The sequence below is a fragment of the Macadamia integrifolia genome, chromosome 1, assembly GCF_013358625.1.
Source record: "Macadamia integrifolia cultivar HAES 741 chromosome 1, SCU_Mint_v3, whole genome shotgun sequence".
Taxonomy (NCBI): Eukaryota; Viridiplantae; Streptophyta; class Magnoliopsida; order Proteales; family Proteaceae; genus Macadamia; species Macadamia integrifolia.
The window spans coordinates 30,523,800-30,531,843 of NC_056557.1; positions in this window are offsets into that span (position 1 = coordinate 30,523,800).

Consider the following 8,044-nt stretch of genomic DNA (forward strand, 5'->3'; position numbering starts at 1 on the left):
TTTCAGGTTGAGCTTCATTTCGCTATAGATTTTGAAGATTTTTGAGTTGGTTGGCAAGGATAACATGTGTTCTTCGTTTGGAGTTGACCCTCGGGTTCCTTAATGTTTATGAAAAGTTTGTTAGATAGTCATTATAAGGTTTAGTATGCATGTACATTTGACTTATGAGTTGAAGACCATCTATGCAGCCAGTGTCAAGAAACATTACTTTTGTATACTTTTTGAAGAAACTATGAATTGATAAATATTGACATAGCTGATGTGTCCCCCAATTATGCAATTCTATATATGATTGCAAGGGTATGGAGCAGAATATGTGTTCTGTTGTGGTTAACAAATTTTCCTATATCATGTGACTTTGTGAATGACAAAAGTTGACGCATCTCAAGTTACTGGTGGCTGGGGTTGTTAGCCTCAAAGAATGCTTGCTTGGGTTACACTTGCAGATTGAGATAATAAATGGATTAGGAATGGATCATTGCAGTCCCAGGAAAGGTTTGATGCTCAAATGGATTGGGAATGCCATGATACCTTAACATTTAACACTCTGGTTTTAGTAAACATTAAATGGGAAAGGATAAAAACTAGAAGAAAATTTTCAGTATTCCATAAATTCAGAATTTTAGGTGTAAATGAGAGATGTGGTTATTATGATAATGGAAGGTTTAAGAAAACAAAAAAAAAAAAAAAAAAAAATTATTCCTCTACTTTACTTTGATTTGGGAGTTTGCTCAACTATGGAAGATTAGGAGTAAAGCTAATGGTTCTGAAAAGTTTACTGTATTGATTAGCTCAAAGTCCAATCCGGGCTCAACCGAATCCAACTCATTCAAAAATATCGGTATCATATGTTCCAATCGGGTATCGCATGTTTTTTATTTTTTTTAATCCCTAAAACAATGTGCCGCAACCCTAACGAAGAATGTAACATTGAGATTACTCGTCCGAATTAGTATCGGTTGAGACCAATACCAATCCAATAGGGGTGTTAATTCCAAATCTGCATCGGTAGGCCCGACCGAGCCTGACACATTTATGGCCCGACCTAGACCGGCTCGATTAATAAATATGTTAGGCTTGAGCCCAACACGTTCTTAAATAGGTAGTACATGGTGCAGCCACCTAGCCCAACCGGCCCGACACATTTACAAGCCCGACTTTAACCGACTCATTTAATCCCAACTTAGCCCGACCCCCTTTAATACTACTTATATTTAAAAAAAAAAATTAATACTATTTGTATTTAGTGCTAAGGTTATGTGATATGTACAGTTGAGATGGTGGTGATTGTTATTTGAACATTCATTTTTTTTTAAGCATAATTTAATTGATTTAAAAGGAAAATATCACTCACCTCCCCCCAAACAAAATGATTCTATCTAACATCCTCAACCGTTTGAAATGGCTGTTAAGTCAACCAGTTTTTTCTCATAATGCCTAAACTACCCTCCTAAACATAAAATACCCATTATACGCTTAATGACATAAACCCCTCTTCCCCATACCATACTCTGTCGATCAAACCCACTTCACCTTTTCCATTCAGTTCATGGAGAAGAAGCTTAGAACCTGCAATTTCTCCAATCATCTTCTTCATTGAAGCGCCAGAGGTCATGATTAGAGCCCTAGATTAGGTTCTCATTTCTCAATTTTTTCAGTTCTCTCTGCGAACCATAAATGAACTTGGTGCCGGGAAGGTGCATTTCTTCTTCTTTAGGTATGACACAGAGAGCGGCTATTTATTTGAATGAGAAAACTCTGCTTTTTTTCTCCCTCCCTTTTCTCGCATAGTTCAAAGACTTTCAATTGAAGCTTTAGAAGTTGAAAGTTCAAAATTGAAAATCCGGCAAAGAAAATCTCTGACCCTTTGAAACTTGAAAGTAGAAGAACAACATCCTTATACTTGATTCATTACAGATTCCTCATTTTGAGATGTTAATGTGGCTTTAGTATTTATTACTGTATTGATGATCAAAAATAAAATGGAAATCAATGTTCAAACTTCAAAGATAATTGATATTAAGAAACCCGTATGATCTGTAAACTATAAACTCCATTTCTATGAAGAGAAAACTTAAGAAAAGATCAAAACACAGAGAGTTGTATAACTGATTTCATTGAAGAGGATTGACGACTCAAACAAAGAAAATGGCAGGGGAGGAGAGAGAGATATTAGAATATTTCTATGTGGGCTTTATATTAATTGGGTTTTTGTAATTTAATAAAACCAGACTAATTAGTTAGTCTAATTAAGTGGGACATATAGGATTTAATTAGTTTAATATGGACTGGCTAGTGTGGACTTTAGTTAACTATTGGACTTGTGATGAGTGGGTCAATTGAAAAACTTTATAAATAGAGAGCTAGGCCTCTCCTCTAACCCTAATATAATTTACAACGTGCATTATGGAGAGAGGGAGAAAGGTAAAGAGACAGGGTTTTTTGTGGCTTCCTCCCTTGTATGCACAGGTTCCTTGTCTATCCATTGAACATAGGGGAATAGAAGAAAAGTACCTTGCTACGTGGATTAGAAGGTTTTTTACTGCGCTTTGTTTTACTATAGATCCCAAACAAGGTACGCTTTTATTGTTTATAGTTTCTATACCATTGTTCTTGGTGTTCTTAATCTTTCTATTGGGTGTAGAGATTATATCTTGATGAGATTTTAATCTTATATGTGGTATCAGAGCCACCATAAATTAGGTTTAGACCCATAATTATGTTTGCAAGGGATAGATTAAAATTTCTGGGTTGAATCCATGGATTATGAGTGATTAAGTTTAAAACCCTAATTAAAATCATAATCAAATTTATTAGTGATGGATTATAATTTTTGGATTGGATCCATGAATTAAAGATGATTAGATTTTGGAGGCTCTAATCAATTAGGGATGATTATTTTAGAAACCTTAATTGATTAGGGATGATTATTTTAAAACCCTAATTAATTAAGAATGATTATTTTTGAAACCCTAATCAGTAAAGATTATTAGGTTTAAAACCCTAATTATTGAAAATGAATAGTACCCATGGTACTATTCATGGGATTAAAAATAAATGAAGAAATATTCTAATGGATGATTAAAGTATTAAATAATGTTATTACCATCTAATGTAATTTTAGGGATAATTTTTAGCCCTTTATCCTCGTGTCTAAAATTACATATTATTTGGTTTGATGTGAGTGATTAATTATGTCCCAGTATGAGAGAGTTTTATAAATTTGATTAAGTTGTAGCCACCAAAGTGGTCTTTTTGATCGAATTTATGGAATATCGATCTTATATGGTAGTGGGATGTCTCTAGTTCTAATACATAGTCATACACCCAAAGGAGGTGATTGTGTATTAGTACTTTGAGGGTCACATAGATAGCATATGGTTGAGAATTGACTAACCCAAGTAGTCTAAACACCCAAAGGTGATAACCTATCAAATGTTGGAATATGTTTTCATGGTCACTGATATGTGGAGGGTTCTACAATTTCATGTTATGAATTTAGCCCAAATGTGTTTATATAATGATGTTTGTGAACTCTTAATCGGTGTACTTATATATTTTTTAAGTTACACGATACTCGCATTATGCTAATGACATACATTGTTTATTTTTCTGTCACCTTTTCTGTCAACAATAACATGGTTACTATTGAAGTTTTACTTGGGTCAAATTACAAGAAATGGAAAGAGGATGTGTTGTTTTCCATGTAAATGGAGATGTTCACACATCCCTTATTATGAATAAACCAACAGATCTCACTGATCAGAGCACTAATGATGAAAAATTAGTGCAGGATGTATGGGTAAAAAAAAAATCTCATCTGTTTATTGTCCATAAAGAGGTTATCAAAGATCACCTAAAAAATGGTTTGCCTACTGATTGCACTGCTAAGGAGATAATGGATGCAATGGCACTCAGGAACCGAGTTTCATTGAATACTGAAATAGTAAGTCTTCTGCATGAACTTTTCAATTTGAGGTATGATGGTTCTAGAGGTGTTAGGGACTATATAATTCGAATGATGGATTACCAAACCAAACTCAAAGTCTTAAATATTTCTCTTCCTGATCCTTGCATTGTCCATCAAGCCTTAAATATCATTCATTCTGAATTTGGGATTATCAAAACCAATTATAACTTTCAAGATGAATCTTGGACCATTATTGACTTGATCTCTAAAGTTGTTACTAAGGAAGAAAAACTGAAAAATGAGAAAACCCATATAACCTTGTTTGCTTCTAGCTCCAGTTTTCATAAAGTTAAATAGCTTAAATCTCATACTAATAAAGTTGCTCAGGAGACCAATAAGGAGTTTGGTCAATCTAGAAATTTGGGTCCTAGGAAACCCTCTTTTAAGAAGGAGGGTGGCCATTGTTTCTTTCGTAAGAAAAAGGGTCATATGAAAAAGGAATGCCCTAAGTACACGACTTGGTTATCTAAACATGAGCATAGAAGTAATGATTCTTTGGCACATGTTTGTGAATCCAATTTGTTAGAAGCGCCATCCAGCTCTTGGTGGCTAAATAGTGGTGTAACTAATCATGTTGTTTTTACCATATGGGGATTCATAAATCGGAAGAAGCTAAATAAAGATGAATTAAAGCTCACTATGGGGAACAATGAACAAGCTGATGTAGAATTCGTGGGTGATGTCATTTTAATTATAGACGCTAGTTTTAAATTGATGTTAAGAAACATTTTTTATATACCGTCCTTTGGGCAAAATTTAATTTTCGTTTCAGTTTTAGACTTGTGTGGTTACCATTTTGAAATAAAGAACACTATGGTTAATTTATTCTTCAATTCAAATAAAGTTGGTTATTATACTATGTCTTATGGACTATATAGATTATGATTAGCTCTTCATGATAGTTATGTCTCTTGTAATGTTAAAATAATTGTTCCCAAAAGGCCTTTACCTAAGGAACAATCTTACATGTTATGGCATAAAAGACTTGGTCACATCTATAAGGAAAGAGTTGAAAGGTTGGTAAAGTCTGACATCTTGTCTACTCTTGAAGGTAACCTAGAGACATGTGTAGACTGTTGTAAAAGAAAAATGACCAAGTAAAAGAAAAATGACCATGATAAAGAAAAGGTCGGTAGTCCGTAGTTCTGACATATTGGAGGCTATTCACACCGACATTAGTGGACCCTATACAGCTATATTTTGTAAAAAAATTTATTTCATCATATATATTGATGATTATTCTCGATATGGTTTTCTATTCTTGATTAAGGAAAAGTCTGAGTCTCTTGATAAATTTAAGATTTTTAGGACTGAAGTCAAAAAACAGTTGTAAAAGGTTATTAAAGTTGTTAGATCTGACCGGGGTGGTGAATATTATGGTAGACATGACGATGCTGGATAGCTTAAAGACCTGTTTTCTAAATACTTAGAGGATTCTAGGATAGTAGGTCAATTTATTATGCCTGAGAGTCCTGAGCAGAATGGATATGACAAGAAGTATGGTTAATAAGATAAATTTACCTCAGTTTTTATGGGGTGAGGCTTTGAAGATAGCCCTTTATATCCTTAATCTTAGAGTTTGGGGATGTCCTACAGAAGTAAGGTTGTATAATCCAACTTTGAGCAAGTTGGACTTCAGGACTACTCACTGCTACTTTGTTGCTTACCCTGATCATTCGAAAGGGTATATTTTTGTAACCCTTGCGAAGGTACTAGAATTGTGGAATCACAGACAGCAAAGTTTCTAGAACTTGACGTGACTGAGAAGGATAGTTGTTCTCAGACAATAGAGAACAATAATTAGGTTGGGACGATTATACCATTTACTTTACCTATTCAGATGGATGCAAAGCCTACTACACCAGTTGCTGCACCTATTGAGATACAGGAGCATATTGTTGATATAGCTCCTACTGAGGTTCCCCAGGTTCAGAATGTGGTTGTGGAGGGTCCACTCAGGAGATCCACCAGGGAGAGGAGGTCAGCCATACCACCACACTATATGGTCTATTTGGTAGAACATGACTACGACATCGGTTGTGTGATTAATCCAGTTTCTTATTCAGATGCTATTTCTAGCCATTTTTAGATTTGCGGTTGGATGCAATGAAAGATGAAATGCAATCGATGAAACATAATAGTGTTTGGGAGCTTGTTGAATTACCTGAAGGTTTTGTGGCGAATGGTTTTGATCATCTTATATGTAGACTTAATAAGTCTATTTATGAGCTCAAGCAAGCTTCCAGGCAATGGTACTTTAATTTTGACAATGTTGTGACCTCATTCAATTTTGTTAAGAACCAGGTAGATCAGTGTATATATCACAAGGTCAGTGGGAGTAGATTTATTTTCTTTATACTTTATGTGGATGATATCTTGCTTGCAAGAAATGATCTAGGACAGTTGCATGAGACAAAACAACTGTTATATAGGGAGTTTAACATAAAGAACCTTAGTGATGCGTCTTTTATCCTTGGCATTGAGATCCATAGGGATCGTTCTCGCCGATTGTTAGGTCTTTCTCAGAGGGCATATAGTGATCGTGTTCTGAAGAGGTTTAGTATGCTGGATTGCAAATCTGAGAATGTTCTAATTCTCAAGGGTGATAAACTGAGCTTATAAAAATGCCCTAAAAGTAATATTGAGAGAGATTTAATGAAAAAAGTACCCTAAAATAGTGCACTTGGAAGCATGAGTATGCTCAAGTTGGTACTAGACCAGATATTGCTTTTGTAATAGGAGTTCTAGGCAAATATCAGTCAGACCTCGGTCACGATCACTGGGTTGCTACCAAGAAGGTTTTGAGGTACTTAAATAGGACAAAGAATTATATGTTGATTTACAGACGTGTTCAAGACCTACAGCTAGTAGGGTATACAGACTTTGACTTTGCTGATTGTCAGGATGACAGGAAGTCCATATCATGATATATTTTCTTAATAGCGGGTGGGGTAGTATTGTGGAAAAGTGCGAAACAGAAATTGATTATTTCTTTGAATATGCAAACAGAATTTGTAGCATGCTATGGAGCAGCTACTCAGGCAATTTGGCTCAGGAACCTCATAAGGAAATTGACAGTGTTTGATTTTATGGCTAAACCCATCCAGTTGTACTGCGATAACATTCTGCTATGTTGTTTATTAACAATAATAAGGGTATCACACGGTCCAAGCATATGGAGGTCAAATATTTGACCATAAAGGAAAAGGTTAAGAAAGGTGATATCACAGTAGAGCATATTAATACAAATGATATGGTAGTTGATCCCCTTACTAAAGGCCTTCGCCCTTATGTTTTTTAGAGACATTTCATTAGCATGAACTTAGGAGCATCATGGGATGCAGTTGATATTTTATTTTGCTCTATTGTGTAATAAATTTTTCATCTGTGCTTTTACCTTTTGGTGATTTTTTGGATTATATATTAACTGTCTTTTGTGTGTAATTATATTCAATAAAATGTAGTTTTGTTATAACTGTTATATTTAACACGTGGGTATTTTATATGTTGGCATGTTTTATATATATATATATATATATATAGATATATAAATGTTTGAAGTCGTAAAGTATGTGTTAACCTTGAGCAAAGGCTGGGGCATTCAGTTATTAGCCTTAAGATATGTCTTATAACACATAAAGTATAACTCAAGTAATTGAAGGTAAGACATACAGGTTCATTGGAACTATAAAGAATTTTCTCTAATGTGATTGTATCACTTAAGAGAGAGAAAATTGGACTGACAAGGGGATAACACATATGAAAACTATTATGTGGGTGTTATCTAGTTGCCACACTACTATATTAAATCCATGTTAGTAGAGTTGAGAGCTCTTGTGACCATGGAAGGTCTTGTGTCGTCTACAAGATGCAGTTACCGCCATGTTTCTACCAAATTTTGGATTGTATGTTGAAGACGCGAGCATCTTTCAGTGTTATGCCCCTTCTGGGTATGGTAAGCACAATATTCATGGTCCTTATACCAAGCTGGGGGAGGGTTGCTGATTGTCCGTGGAGTTATTTTTGGAAACCCAATTTTGTCACCCTCCTTTGGCTATGATGAATTACGAATCA